Source organism: Lissotriton vulgaris, chromosome 4_1, assembly GCF_964263255.1.
Source record: "Lissotriton vulgaris chromosome 4_1, aLisVul1.2, whole genome shotgun sequence".
Lineage (NCBI taxonomy): Eukaryota > Metazoa > Chordata > Amphibia > Caudata > Salamandridae > Lissotriton > Lissotriton vulgaris.
The window spans coordinates 1406366125-1406383016 of record NC_141691.1 but is presented as its reverse complement, the minus strand read 5'-3'; positions in this window follow the sequence as shown (position 1 = coordinate 1406383016).

Here is a 16892-nt window from a genome sequence, read left to right as displayed (position 1 = left end):
CTGTGACACAAGGAGGCTCCTGTATCCAGTTGAAGGTGTTGCGTCAGTTTGACTGGGAGTTCCCCATCTCAACCATGAGGAGAGAATGTTGGATGTCTGTCACCTTCTTAACATATAAGTTTGCCAGCTCTTCGCAATGTAGTTGTGATAACAATGAGGTCAGGGAAACTTACTTGGGTCAAATAGTTCTTTCACTACTCTAAAGAGTGCTCTAGGGATGTTTCTGGCTGCAGTAATTTTGTCAGAGTAGATTATTGCTCAGGTGGTTCTGCAAAGCACTTGATAGTTTTTAATTGCGGATTCATCCTCAAGTTTCTTATCCCTGTTATGTGATTTTCTCCAAAGCCTTTCCAGTTCCATACACCTCTTTATCGCTGTGCATAAGGCCTCATTGAACCATTGAGCTGGGGGATGAAATCTGACTGAGGAGAAGGATTTGGCCAGCAAAATTAAATCCAGGGCATCCCAGATCCAGTTATTGGCCATGGGTTCATCTAAACCGACCTTTTGCAACAAGATGGGTGTCTTATACCAAAGTCATGCATTAAAATAGGAAACATCTAATTTGGACCAGGTTCCAGACTTGACTTGTGGGCCAACTATTGCTGTGTGGGGAGTGGAGTGAGTTGCAATAGGGATACGTACTGCAAAGTGTCCGACCAAAATAGTGGCAAGGGACGGTCTTTAGTGAGACTATTGATGTTTGAAAAGATAGGGTGTAGGAGATGCTCTGCCTTATGTGTAGGTTTGGAGTTGACTAGGTCAAGGTCAGAGTGTCCCGAGCAAAGTACAATTGGCACCCATGAAGGGATATTAGATCAGGGACCAGCAAACACCAGTTCTCAGCATAACCCGGGGGGCGAAAAATCAAGGCACCAGATACAGTGAATTTGGGAGTGAAGCAGAGTGAGAAAAATAAGGTCTCACAAGCCGAAATGAGTAGCTCTTGCACTTTGCAGTGGTATTTGTCCTTAAAGCCAATAGCTACCCCTTCTGATAATTTATCCTGTTGGTCCTTTCTAAGGATGGAGTAGTTGTGAGGTAGTGCAGCAATACCATCAGGTAGGGAGGCTTTATGAAGCCATGTTTTAGTCATAAACAAGGCATCGGGAGCCTTACCCAGCATATATTTGTAAAGATCCTGTTGGTGTTTCGAGAGTGAGAGACAATTAATGCTATGAAAACAAAATGTGTTAACTACTGTTAGACATTGGATCTCTGGTTGGCTAAGGCTTGTGCCAAAGCCAGGCAGACACCACCAGTCTAGTCAGGGCAAGGGAGTTACACTCCAAAGATAACCCCGGCTCACTCCCTTGGTAGCTTGGCACGAGCAGTTAGGCCTATCCCAGAGGCAATGTGTAAAGCATTTGCACAACACACACACACAGAGCAAAAACCCACTAGGCACCCTACAAAAGGAACTCCACACAAGGTTATATAAAAAATAGCCTTTGTATTGTCAGAAACACATTAGATCATAATCACACAATGAACACTATGCCAACTGACACTAGGCAGTATTTATAGTGGACTATTTACACACGACAGGGCCAATGGGGCCACTGTCAAAACCATCACAAATCACCAATTGTAAATGTAGCACAAATAGTAAATGTGAAGCACAACCAGTAACTACTGGAGAAATACTGAACTGAGAACTAGATCCTGTAACATAAAATATAGGATGCCTAAATCATGTCAGGCATGAATCACATTAGCATAGATCACATAGATCACCTTAGCATAGCCCACATGAATCACCTTAGCATAGAACACATTAGTATACCCAGAGTGTTCCCCAATCAGGGGCACCACACAGTGGGACATAGCCCCAGGCCAACTGGCCTCTCTCAGGGGCTCCAACGCCTTGTGTCCAACAGTCTGCAAAAGCAGCAAAGCAAAGTGTGCAGATGCAGAGCCTAAACGTGGCAGCTGCCTACTAATTGCTGGGCAGCTGTGAAAATGAGCATGGGCACCAGCGTACCCCCTGAGCTCCTCTCTGGGACTCTAAGTGAAAATGCCCCCAAGGCAGAGAATGGGGCTGGCCCTACCGGGCTTCCTGAACCCCCACTGGGGCTCCTAATAAACTATGTCCCCACATTGCAGCTGCCCAGCGCTCTGCAGGGCAGCTGTGACAGAAATGCGGAAATAAAGTCCGGCGTTCGCAGTGCCACTGCGGACCCCACTGAGGCTTCTCAACAAAATGTGCCTGGGAGCCCCACTCCGGGACTCTGACACAAAATTGCCTCCACGTTGTGGCGGCCTGCTCTCCTGCGGGCCGCAGAGGGAAACAGGCACTGTTACCATGGTGCCTCGTGAGCACCAACAATGCCCCTGTTCCGCCCCCACTCACCGTCGGTCCAGGGACCATTCTCCTTGGTTCCACATGGAGGCAGCAATTGAACCCGCAAGGCTCCAATCGAGCCCCTCTTTCCCAGGGCTCTTCTATCTGGGTCGTTGTCTCCTTCCTCAGCCGGCAACCCAGCAACATGCACAGGGCTCTCTCTTCCACATGAGAGCCCCGCTGTCCACCGCTGCAGCTTCCGCTCGAGGAGGGTGCAAGGCCCCGCCCACAGCCAGGCTTTTCCGGCTCCACTTCCAGGTCACCGCAGGCAGTGCAGTGGTGATATTCCCTCAGTGCAGAGACAACACAGGGTAGGCTCCCATCTTCAACAACCACCAAAGCGGGGTGGGCACCCGCATCAAGCATGCACAAACATGCAGGGTGGGCACCTGCTCAATCGGCAACTAAAATACACCGCGATGCGGGGTGGGCACCCGCCTTTAAGGTACCAATGCGGGGTGGGCTCCCGCTCTGTTTCCAGCATAAATTAGCGGGATGGACACCCGCTCGTAAATCTAATACTGATGGCAGTAATAATGCGGGGTGTGCTCCCCCTGCCCCCAACCAAGTAGGGGGGATCCCACACAGGGCAGATTCACGCTGCAGGCCACCAGCGGTCCACTTGGGCAGAAATAGAGGACAAACTTCAAGCTCTCTGCCAAAGTAAGTAAAGCGCTCCTCAGGGATAAAAACAAAGCGCTTCTCAAAATAAAAGCAAATGTGCAAAGTCCAGGGGAGTCCTGTAGGTTGAAGGTGGAAAAAGGCTGAGCCCAGGCAGGCCAGCAAACAGGGCCCTCCAGCTGGGAGGCAGTCCCTAGTGGTGGTTCCTCCTGGAGCCCGGCAGCAGCAGGCCCCCCTATGTTAAGAGAACAGCACAACATTTTCATGGGGTCAAAGCCCCTTCTTTTATACACCCTTTTTCGGTTAGCACAGGACTGGGGAAACCAGATACAACTGGTTGTGGAGCACTCTGTTTTGCCCAGTTCCTCTCCCCTTTGTCAGGTGGGGCTCAGTGATCAGACACACTACAGGGGGTGGAGCCAGCATTGTGGAGGGAAAGCACAGTCCTATTCAGGTCCTAGGTGCAACTCCTGCCTCCCATCTGCATGCAGATCTCTCTATTCATCACTGGGCTGACTCACCTTGTCTTCTGGAGCCACCCACACCATCCAGCCCCTGTCACTCACAAGCATGACATGCAATTCACATCAGGCAGGCAGACACATAGCACACAGAAATGCCAACTTCTAAAAGTAGTATTTTTCCACCAGTCACCATAAATTTGCGCACACCATTGCGCAGCATTTATTCTCACGAGTTCATTCATACTACACTCACCCCTGCACTCCTACCATAACAGGAATCACCATGGACACACATATCCCCCATGCCTTCCTATGGGAGGGCAGGCCAATCTCACCACATGCACTCAGAGCGCGCATGCACTTTACACTGGGCCACGGTGCTAAAGTACGTGGAGTCCAAAAACTTCCAATATCAGGTCACAGAAAGGCAAAATGTTTAGGGTTGAACCTGCCAAAAGGGCCAAGTCCAATAACTACCGTACAGTATGGTGTGGTGGTTTTGTTGCTCCGTAATCCCAGGGCACTTGGAACATTTATGGTGGTAAATTTGGAGTTGCCACCGTGAATGTTGAGCATAAAGTTGCAATGATTGCAGTTTTATGAGCTCAGTTGCAGGTCTAGAGAAGACCAGCTTGCTTCTGGACAGATTGGACAGAGGTCAAAAAGCACCATTGCTATTCTAAATAAGGCCATGGTCAAGAGACTAGACCGCTTACCGTAGGAAAAATGTCTGCTAGGTTAATTTTCAGAGGGGCACTTGAACACACACAGTTCTGGAATCCAGGGGGATCCACACATTCTTTACCACTAAGTGTTCCCATCCCACTCCTGATAAAAAATAATGGTGCCTTGTGTGCTGTGCCTACAACTTGACTCAAGGTTTTGGCTTGAAAATGGACCCGGGGCGTGGCTTCAGTGCTGAAGCATGATGGCGGCGGACTGCTAAGGTCTGTTACAGATGCGGAGATTATTAACTTTTTTTTAGCCCTTCTCCACCATGCCCTGCCTCATCTAATGAAGCACTTGGATCCTTGATGTTGCTGCAACCTCGCAAACCAAAAGAATTGTTGGAGGTACATTTTTCAGCTCCTTGTGCTGCAGTGGTGATTTTCCTCACATACAGACGAGCACCCGCAATTTTATAACGTGTCATTCTTGCTTTTACATCTCTAGCCTCCCCAAGTTTTGCTTCCTAAATACAATTCCCCACAAATAAAAGAGAACAGAAAATAATCGCTTTGATATCTATTATTGAACTCCTGGTGCCACAGAAGTGATTTTCCCTTTCATTTTTCTAAGTGATCAAATTTTTCTAGTGCATTGCTTACATTACAGATTTCCAGACATATTAGGTTTATTTTGTCAGCCGACTCTCCTCTTCAGATATGTCTTTCTTGAAATTACTTTTTTATTCCAGTCTGGCCCCAATATCCTTTTCTTATCATCCTTCCTGCTAGTGCTGGGTAAACAATGTGGTTCCAATACATGCTACCAACCAGCTCCATATACAAATCTGCAATTAAAATATGACACAATAATGAAATGTTCTTGGTAATTCTTCATATATTCTTTTATTATAAAAAAAGTGAGGCTTCTATAAATATTCAAACCATACTTTTTTTTAGTACAAGGGGAGGATTCGGTCTTTTGAAAAGTTCAATTCATTGCATCAAGATGTCAAGTGACTTACATTCAGCTTCCAGGCCGACTTCCTCAGGTACAAACCCAAAAAGAGAAAAAAGTGACCCTCCCTCACCAATTTTGTCATCTCATATAAAAAGACACTATTCTAGATGAGGTGCGTGGCCTTCAGCTATTCATGTATGCAACTAGTGGAAAATTGCAACAAATTGAAGATCGTTGGATAATTATGGAGGGTAAGATGACTGATTTGGAACAGCATGTTTGTGATCTTCAAGACATTGCTACCACTTACCTATGCTGGAACAAGAAATTCAAAATCTCAAACCACGCACTGAGGGCCTTAAAAATCAAAACAAAAGAAATAATGTGTCTTTATGGTGTTCCTGAAAATCTTGAGGGTCCTGACCTTTTGACCTTCCAGAAAAAGTTTTTACCTGATCTTCTGGGCCTTCGATCTGCCCCACCTCTGAATATTCAAAAAGCACATATCTCGGCCGTCTTCAACCCCACTCCACTCAACCACGTGGTATCATAATGCTCTTTCTGGAATTCACTGAGTTGATGCGTGTCTTGAAGACTGATAAGGTATAACGTGGCCTTGTGTGGTCTGGCCATAACATATACATCTCTCAACATATCACCAACGCAACCAATGCTCGACAAAAAGTATTTCTTGCTCTTCGACCTTGGATGAGACCATTGAACGTTTGTTATGACATTTTACACCCCTGCCTATGTAAAATTATCCATAAAGGTGTCTCACGTTCTTTTGATGACCTGGCTAAACTAAAAGCTTTTTTACTAAATATCACAAGTCAGACTTTAAAGATTACTCCTTGATATCTCTAAATATTCTTAACTCTACGTATAGTTTTTCTTTACTTACTCTTCAATTCTATATCTCTTTGAATATACGGCTTTTATAAATATGCTCTCTTGTTCTCCTTCTCTGCTGTTGCTTTTGCTTTTGGCAATAGTATGCCCTTTACTCTTCCTTAATTCTCCTAGCCTCTGGATTTTTTTCCTTGATCCGTCCCGTATTTTCCTTTCTATTATTATCTTTTCCCCTTTTCTTTCTCTCTTTTTTTTGCAGCACATTGTAAATGTTCATTTATCCTATCCCTCACCCCACAGAATGTTTAATGTTGTCTCGTTGAATGTTCGTTGTGTGGGGCATCCCGTCAAACAGTATTTTCCCTTTTTTCAAAACTTAACGCATGCGTTGCTTTTTTGCAGGAAACACATTATAATGATATTGAATTGCTTAAACTTAAATGTCAATAGGTGGGTCAGGTTATTTTTCCTAGCCATTCTATGTCACAAATCTTTGAATATTCAAATTGTATCTTCTGAATGTCATATTAATGGACAATGGGTTTTTGTTGATGCTAATATATTTCAAAAACAAGTTGCTTTCTTTAATATTTAACGCTCTGGTAAATCTGATCCTGAATTATAGAAAAGTGGTAAATCAAAATGATCTTCTATTTATAACCCTAATATTATAAATATAGCTGGTGATTTTTATGACTGGTTAGACCCATTTACTGATAGAAAATCTAAACATAAATTTAAACCTGATCAGTCTCACTAAGCATTTCAATCTGCCATTGCCTCTCATCCGATCTTTAATACATGGAAAACTTGTAACCCATATATATATGAATTTACTTTCTTTCCCAATGTACATCACACTATGTCGCGAATTGATGATAGCTTAGTCTCTAAATCCTTACTCCCTTCTATTCAAGCATCAGAAATTGTTTTTATTTTTATTTTTGACCATGCCCCTGTTTTGTATTTTTTCAATGTATGGATACTTCTGATCATAATAATAGGGATTTTAAGGCTTCCTTCAGGGCCTTCACTATTGCCTATACCACTAAAAAGAAAAAGATATTGGATTCCAAATGTGTTTCAGCTCTCCAACACATTAAAGTTCTTATGCATACTTATTTCACCTCTAACTTGTCCTTTAACGTGCAAGAACTGATTAAAGCCAAGTCTACCATCAATAAGATTGCTACGGTTGATGCTTGCAACGTCCTCCTTAAAATTAAATCTAAATGCCATTGAGGCCAAAATAAATGGTAAAATGTTGGCCAAATATTTAAAAATCAAATCTGAAAGGAAAAATATTGGTCCTATTCTTAATGAACACAAACAACACTATAATGTCATCTGACTCTGATATTACTAATGCCTTTCAACCCTATTATGAATTATTATATACAGAGGATACAATTCCTTCCAAATGTGTATATTAAAGCTTTTTTCATGACCTTCCTAATCCTCCTTCTATTCCTGATACTTTTTTAACTCTTGAAAAAGATGTTACTCTTCAGGAAGTTATTGATGCTCTTAAATCTTTGAAAAAGGCCAAAGCTCCTGTCAGGAAGGTTCTTCTGTTGAGCTTATTTCTTCCTTTTCTGATTTCTTTGCTCTCAAATTACTACAACATTTTAATTCTTTTTTGCTGGGCTCTAGAGCCAATGGCTCCTTTCTCAAAGCCCTTATTGTCATCATCCCTATACCAGATCAGGACCCTACCATCTTTAAAACGTACCACCCCATTTGGTTAATTAACTATGATTGCAAACGTTTTGCTAACATTTTGGCATCTTGATTGGAGGATGTTGTCCCCCTTCTTATTAAACCCAACCAGACTGGCTTTATTAAGCACAGACTAGCCTCTGATAATGCTAGAATGTTCTCTAATGTCCTTGCCCTTGGGTAAAAGCACCCATCCCCTTTTGCTGCCCTTTCACTCAATGCTAAAAAAGCTTTTGATCATATAAATTGGTAATTTATGTTTACTACTCCCCAATGGTTTAGTTTTGGCCCATAGTTTACATCCCTTATCAAATTACTATATGCAGAACCACGTGCTTGTGTTTTTGTTAATGGACACTTTTCCTCTTACTTTAGTTTGCACGAGGCACTAGACAGAGTTGTCCTCTTTTACCTTTGCTATTTCTTGTTTGTTTGGAACTCTTCCTTGAGCATATTTGCTCTGGTTTTAAACACAACTCCCTAAAAATCAAACTTTCTGCTTATGCAGAAGATATTTTGGCTTATATGTCCAATCTCTTCACTTCCCTGGAACTCTTTTTGCAGGAGATTGATTTGTAACCTAGTATTTCTGGGTGAAAATTCAACTTTTCTAAAACGGAGAATTAACCATTAAACTCCATGAATACTTTTAAATTCCTCCTGCTATTGTTACATGTTTGATAATAATAATTTTGCATGGAGCCTTTCTAAAATTAAGAACTTGGCTGTCTTGTTTTTTCTACTAATTCCAATACACTCACTCACATACCAAAGACTGAAAGTGGTGTATGTTTTCCTAACTTTAAGTTATATCATACTGCCTTTTAATTCAACAATCGTATGCTTTGACCAAAAAATAGTGTGATTCTCCTATACCACAATGGATTACTTTTGGAAAATTCTTTATTACATGATTTTTCATTTTATGATGTTTTCATGTATAATTGTACATTCATATCTAAAAACCCAATTGAAAAATATTTTCAATATTTGTTGCATGCAAAATTTCACTAGGAGTTCGATTTTTTTCAATTCTTCCCTGCATCCTCTATTTCGCACAATAAATGTATTACATTTCTTTATAAAATCATTTATTTCAAACATTGGAAGGAAAAAAGATTTTTTTATGTTTATCATTTGGTCTCTCAAAATTCCATTCTGTCTTTTGCTCAATTACAAGAATGCTAAACCCTACCTGATTCCTGCTTACAACAATACAGTCAACCGTTACCTGTGCTCCAATCTTTTTTATGAACCAATCATTTTTCTCCTGACTCTACCCCCCTTACTCCTCTGACACCATTATACAATCTTACTTATTATTCCATCCCCAAAGCATCTCTCATATGTACATTTCTATCTTCTCCTATCCCTATGAGAATTAAATCTTCTATCGAACTATTATGGGAAACGACCTCTCTCTATCATTATTAGTTCATAAATGGGATCAACTATGGTGTAAAATCTTCAGTACCTCTAAAGCTACCAGCATTACTCAGGGCCCGATTCACAGAATGAACTTAAGACTAAATCCTAAACTTACTACTATTTGGTATTCACAGAATGTACTTACTACTTTTGGTATTCACAGAATAGATTTAAGACTACTAACTTTACGTCCGCACTCGGGCCGTAAATTCTGGCTTGGAGGCGGAGTTTCCAGCTTGGGGCGGAGCTTACGGCCTGGGGGCGGAACTTCTGGGCCGGAGGGGGAGCTTGCGGCTTGAAGGCAAAGCTTCTGGCTCGGAGGTGGGTATTTAGCCATGGCTGAAATCTCCACCTCTGGGCCGGAAGCTCCGCCTCCAAGCTGCAAGCTCCGCCTCTGGCCCGGAAGCTCCACCTCCGTGCCGTTCGCTCCGCCCTCAAGCCAGAAACTCCGCCTCCGGGCTGGAATTTACAGCCCGAGTGCGGACGTAAAGTTAGTAGTCTTACATCTATTCTGTGAATACTGAAAGTAGTAAGTTCATTCTGTGAATCCCGAAAGTAGTAAGTTTAATCTGTGAATCCCGAAAGTAGTAAGTGCATTCTGTGAATACCAAATAGTAGTAAGTTTAGGATTTAGTCTTAAGTTCATTCTGTGAATCGGGCACTCAGTCTTTAGTATTTGAATATAATAGAGCTGTTATTACTCTCTCCTCCTTCAGAAAGTGGATTAATCTGCCTCTCCCTTATGCTGGTCATGTAATTTCTCTGAAAGTACTTTGACCCATCTACTATACTATTGTCCTAAAGTGACAGAATTTTGGAAATATATTTGGTCAGAATGTTTCATGATAATTTCATTTAATGTTCCATTATCTATTCAAAATGCTTTTTTTACCATAGCTGCTGATTATAGTACTCTTTCTTTGCAACATGTACTATGTGATCTTTTTATTGAACTTGTTTTTAAAGTTATACTAACTTGTTGGAAAGATACTTCAAAAATATGTACATTAGGTTGGTGGAATCTTATTTGTGATAAACATAGACTATCTACTGTCTCATCTTCTATTTTTAATTTTTAATTTTATTTTAATTGGGCAGAAAAAAACAGACATATTAATTATGGTGCAAGAGAAAAGAAAAAAAAATTCATAATAACCAATCTCATAATTCATTAGACAATAAATAGCATACAGCCATATTACATTTTACATAGTACATAGCCAGCATAACCTATATCAAAACATGAATACCTACAATGAAGATAAACAAGGACACACAATATTACTATAAACTGGCAGCAACATAATAGTATCAGGTTAAAAAAAATTACATAATAAAAAAACTTTGATTTTTTTATACAAAAGATAACCTACATTTCATGTTTGTAATTTGCAAGGGTAACCAAAACATCTCCCAAGTAGCCCTAAACTACAAAGCATGCCTACCCTTTTTGCGTAGGCCTCTTCAAATTGATAGGTCCGGTCCAACTTAGGAAGCCACTGGCACATTTTAGTGATCAATTTTGCAACACCAAGGATCTAGCTACCTCTATTGCTATGAAAACAAAATATTGCTGACATTTTGGCAGCTGACTACCTGTTTGAGAAAACCCAAATAGGTCAGCAACATTGAGAGTAGGATAACCAAAGACATGCAAAGACTAATGAACGTAAAAACCTCCTCCCAAAAGTGATGCAGTCTAGGACATGTAAAAAATATATGTATCCAGTCTCCTACCCCAGCCCTACTGCATCTAAAACATTCATTAGGATTTTATCAGAACTATTTGTGCAATCTGAGGGGAGTGTAATAGACCAACCATCTAGACAGAAAGGAAATTCTTTTAAAGTTGACCGCCCTCACAGCTTTATTCCCAAACTCACACACTAGCTGCCATTCCTGAATGTTAAACTGACAGTTTGTTTCCTGAGCAATTTTTTGGAGCATTTCCTCAATGAACTTCTTATTCGTGCCCTGGCTCAGTAACCAATACCAATTTCTAACACCACTCAGATTCTTCTCAAAGAATGCTTTTAGGATTGTTTTTTCTCTCTCATTAATCATTGTGTAATTGTTCTTAAGAAAGCCTGTTATTTGACTAAAACTTAACCACAGGTTTTGATTTTGGGGTTCGAATTTCGATACAAATGATTCCCATGTCACTTTTCAGTGTGCCCTCCTTGCGACACCAATGATGCATCATATTTACAGTATGATGCATCATGCATCATGCCACAAGGAGTTATCATGCCAATGTTCAGCTTGTGACTTCACTACATACATGGAAGTAGTGCTTCGTTGCGTTGCAGTCTCACGTGCTGCACGATCTGCAAAGGCATTACCTTTTCTCTCTGATTAATCATTGTGTAATTGTTCTTAAGAAAGCCTGTTATTTGACTACAACTTAACCACAGGTGTTGACTTTGGGGTTCGAATTTCGATACAAATGATTCTCATGTCACTTTTCATCGTGCCCTCCTTGGGACACCCATGATGCGTCATATTTACAGTATGATGCATCATGTCACAAGTAACCGTGGGCGAAGCACTACGCTATGCTCGCGTAGTTTGCGAAGTTTGCGCAACTTCGCACTACGGGAGCTGCACGTAGCACAGTGCGAACACGCGTAGTGCAGCGTAGCGTAGTGCAGCAGTCATTTTTTGCTTGTTCGCGGTCCTCAACGTCATGTTCGCAAACGCCAGCAAGCAAAATGACATCCCGGCGAGATTCTCAACGCGGGGAAGTCAGGTTTCTCATTGCGATTGGTTGCGCATGCTCGCGACCGCTCACAATGAGAAACTACCAGTTCGCATTGAGAAATCTGCCGCTCGAGTAAAAATCTACTCAAGCAGCAGAAATGTACAGCTCGCACTGTGCAAGATGCCGTTTTCAATGATTGCACAGTGCCGGATGATTGTCCGCACTGTGCAATCATTGAAAACGCATCTTGCACAGCGCGAACATGCTACTACTCAGCTCGCGTAGTGCTACGTGAAGTTCGCGTAGTGCGAAGTGCATTTCGCGTAGCTTCGCGTAGCGCTACTTCGTGAACTACGCCCACCCTTAGTCACAAGGAGTTATCAGGCCAATGTTCAGCTTGTGACTTAACTACATATATATACAGAAGTAGTGCTTCGTTGCATCGCAGTCTCACGTGCCACACGATCTGCAAAGGCATTACCTTGTCCTACCTTATCAGTTACTTTCTTATGAGCGCTAAACTTTACAATAGCTATTCTCCTGAGGTATTTCTGACGTATCTGTAGGCACAAAAATGATGCATTGCTAGAGTGTGCCACAAAACTGACGCAACTCTAGCAATGGGTGATTACATAAGGGCAAGTCGAACGTGAAATGTGCCTGCGTCAGTCTTACGCCTGCCATGAGGCAGGCATAAGATATTGACGCATTTGTGTCCTAGAAGTGGCGCAGTGACATCTTATAGATTTCAATGCATCACTTCTATGACCCTTACTTACATCAGAATGCCTCCCCTGTACACATTATACCTGGCGCAAAGTGACGCATCTACCTAGATGCGTCACTTTGTAAATATGGTGCAACAAGGCACATTTTTTACGCCGCTGGTGCATCATAAAAAGTGACGCACCGGCGGCGCAAAAGTGACACAAGGGCTCATAAATAAGCCTCACAGTCTTGAAGAGAGGTATATGTGTGGCATGTTACAACTTTATACGCTGTATAGAACCCATGAGTAAATGTTGCAATTAAATTTACAACCTTATATCTTGTTTACTTGGGTAATTTTGCAATGCACAAAAATGTTGGTAGCTCAATTGCACTTTCTGTTTGCATAGATTTGACATAAAGTTATCAAATTTCGAGGTGGAGGCTGCTAGTTGAGTTAGTAAACTAACTAACGCAGCTTGGTAATAGGTTGAAATGGGGTAATGCTGAACTCCCCTTCTCTATGTCTAGTTGTAGAATGGATAGTTTGACCCCTATTTTTTTTGCCCATATAAACTCATGGATAACTTTATCCAATTCACTAAGATGTGAAATTGGTATTTTTAGAGGAAGATTTAGAAACAAAAATACCAGCAAGGGAAGTATAGACATTTTTGCTTTGGAAACTCGGCCTACTATTGACAGAAGTAATAAAGACCATCTTTCTAAAAGTTTTTAGTGAGTGTATTCACATAGTTTAGTTGAAACAAATTAGAAAAATTGGCTGTAACATATAAACCTAAATATCTCATAGGTCGTGATGGCAAGAATTTTAGCCCTTCTGGAAGTTGAGCCTCCACCGAGTTGAACAAAAGATGCTCCGTTTTGGCCCGGTTAACTTTATACCCCCAGTGCTGTAAATACCTGGATTTCTCCCAGAGCGGCCCAGGTGTTTGCCTTATCTTGTTTCAGATATAAAATCATATCATCGGCAAACAGCCTAATCTTTGCCATCCCTGTTAGTGGAGCCAGAATTGGTGTATTACAATGGATCTTTTCCACCTGCGGCTCGATAAAAAGAGAGAATGAAAGGGGAGACAGGGAGCAGCCTGGTACCACGCCTAATCACCACCTTACCGCCTGTTCCGCATTTATAATTATCTTTGCAACTGCCCCATTATAGATTCCACCTAACATCTCTATCAAGCGCAGTGGAAAACCGAACTTCCCTAAGATTAAAAAAAAGGGTTTGCCAATCCACAAGATCGAAAGCCTTTTCCGCATCCATAATTAAAATAGCCTTCTTGGCTAGAAAATAATCAATCGCTTGTATCAGAAAAAAGGTATTATCAGCCATCAACCTAGCAGGCAAAAACCCTGTTTGGTCCGCATGGACCACCTGTTGAATGCATCCAGAGATCCTATTCACTCAAATTTTCATAAAGAGTTTGTAGTCTGCATTTAATAAGCTTATTGGGTGATAGGAGCTCGGGTCATTTGGATCCTTATCCTTCTTTAGGATAGTAATCACCACTAATTCCTTAAATCTGTCAGAAATGGAAATCCCATCCATGATCTGGTTGTACACGGATATTAAAGAGGGAGAAAGCTCATCTAAAAACAACTTATAGACTTCAATCGGGATTCTGTTGTTACCACTTGCCTTAGTGCTAGCCATCCCTTTTAAAATTTCAATCAGTTCTGAAAGTTTAACCGGTTTGTTCAGAGCTGCACTATCATCCTTGGTAATCATAGGTAACTATACTTCAGTAAAGTATTTCTCAAGATCCTGTATGTCAACTTACTGGGCCTCAGCATAAATTTGCTTAAAATGAGATATAAAAATGTTGGAAATTCTATTTTTATAGGTAACCATACTAGCAGTACTAGGGTGTCCTATTTGCGAAATGGATTGCCTACTCTGTTGTGTTTTGGAGGACTAGGCTAAAAAGTTACCTATCTGCTGGCTTTTTTCATATACTTTCTGTTGGAATGCCATGCTCCCAGAGATCTCTTCTAAGATAAAGATGTTTTTTGTTGCTCTTTTGCTCTTGATAGTTCCTGCTGAAGAACCTTCTCTGCGGGCTCTCCTAGAGGCCTAGATCTAAGATCTACCCTAGCTCGATCTATAGCTTTCTGAAGTTCTTCAATTTTTTGTTGCCTCAGTTTATGTGAATTAGCTTTATATGCAATCACCTGCCCCCGAAAAGAGGCCTTAAAAGCTTCCCAGATCATAAAACCTGATGATGTATTAACCTTCTATTTAAAAAAACCTTCTATTTAAAAAAACACTGAATAAACTCACAAGTTTCAGAGATCCACATTAGATCCGAGAGCAATGCTTTATCAAAGTACCACCAGGTATTGTTTTTTGGGGGTGTATAAGCATATTACCAAGGAGACTAACAAATGGTCTGAGAAAGAGTTGACGAAAATACCAGATGCCCCTCTTACAAGTTGCTTGTTTATCAGAAAAAAAGTCCAATTGTGAAGCTGTTTTAAATCTTGCGGAATAGCATGTAAACTGGGTAGTGCATGGGTGATCTGCCCGCCAAGGATCTAATAGGGCATAATCTTCTCTCATGATTTTTAATAATTTAGTAGTCTTTGGTTTTAGTTGCTGTTTACCCTTATTTGAAGTGTTTAGACCCAATCTTGTATGAAATTAAAATCCCCCCATAACTATAGGGCTATGAGCATTTATTAACAAGTTATATATCTGTTTCAGAGCCTTAATATCATCAAAAATTGGCCCATAATAATATAATAAAATGAGACATACCCCATTGATTAACACCTCAATCCAAATCCACCTTGCTTCTTTATCCCGCTCTCTTACCTCCCAGTCCAGTGCAGATGAAAGTAAAATACCCACCCGCATACAGCACTATTAGCTGAGGCAAAGTACGCTTGAGCATACTTCCTGGGGAGTGATACATTTGGGTAGTTGGTCTTTAGGTGTGTCTATTGCAAAAGAATCACCTGAGAGAGAATGATCCCAACCCTTTTACTATTGCCCCCCTTTAATGCACATTTAGAAAACAATTTGCATTGCACAAGATTATCTTTAGTGGTTGAGACATACTTCAGGATAAAACATAGCACATTTACTCAACGCAAGAATACTTATTACACAGTACTCTTTGAAATACCTCAGTTTGTATAATCCCATTTGTTGGAGTTAGCTCTACTCCCTTGATATCATCTAAACCTCAGCTAGCCCCGTGACCCCTGTACTTGGTTGTATTCAAATCCTGTATCTTGACCATTGCTGACCTGCTGTTTTTCTTCTCTTTTTTTATGATGCTTTATACCACAACCCCTCCACCACCACCCACCCAAACCCGCCTGAAGAAGGGGTGGCCCTCACCTCCCTTCCTCGGGTAGCCTGACCTGGTGCCTAGTCACACATCTATCCATCCCCTCCTCCGTGCTATTTGAACTATAAAAATTAACAGCCAGAGTACATCCTACATAATGTGCTGACAATAAAAACTTGTGCTTTATGTGTCCACACAGACCGGAAATACCCAACTATATCTGGTTTTATTGGCCAAACCTAAACCCCATAACATGGAAAAAAGCAGATTGACTCTTACGCACAAAGTGCCGGGGAGGAATTAAGCGTACAAGTGAAAACCTTATGTCGAGAATCTCTAAAAAACTGAAATGCAATCTGCTTTATCGTACCAATTACCTGTAAAAGAAGAGAATAAGAACAACTTTTTCCAAATGCAGCATAGTAGATACCATTGAACACCTCAGAAGGGGAGATCAAAATGTAATAGTGAAAGTGAACACTGTGCATAGAGTGCAAATCTACTTAATGGTACCGATTACCTGTACAAGAAGAGATTAATACCAACGTTTCCCAATACAGCATGATAAATACCATACTTTCAATTTGGACTGCTGAACAATAGAGACGCTACTTAGCATGCCATTACTACACATGCTTTTAGTGCGCTATTTTTACATCGCAACTACCATTACTCTTCATGATTTTATTTCGCACACCATTACTATGCAAAAGCATTTAGAATATAGGAATCTGCCTGTACTGCATGGTTAATTACTTCGTATACCACTACTACGCAAAGATGTACCATTCTTAATATGTTTTTTTAAAGATACCTAAACCCTGGGACGGGATTGAAGGTAAATAGGGGTTTTGGGTGGGGTAGTAATCAAAAAAATAATCACCAATACACTTATATATTTTTTTTAATACATTTAATAAATAACTGAACACTAAGCAACATACTAAATGCAAATACACTACCCTACGCACCACAAACTTCTCAACACTTCTCCAATCCCTTCCACACTACCTTTAGAAAAACACTACTCTGGGCCACAGTCCTGCCCCTACACGCAAACACTTCCCTACACGTCCCCCTGTAACTACCCTAAAGCCTAAAACACTAGC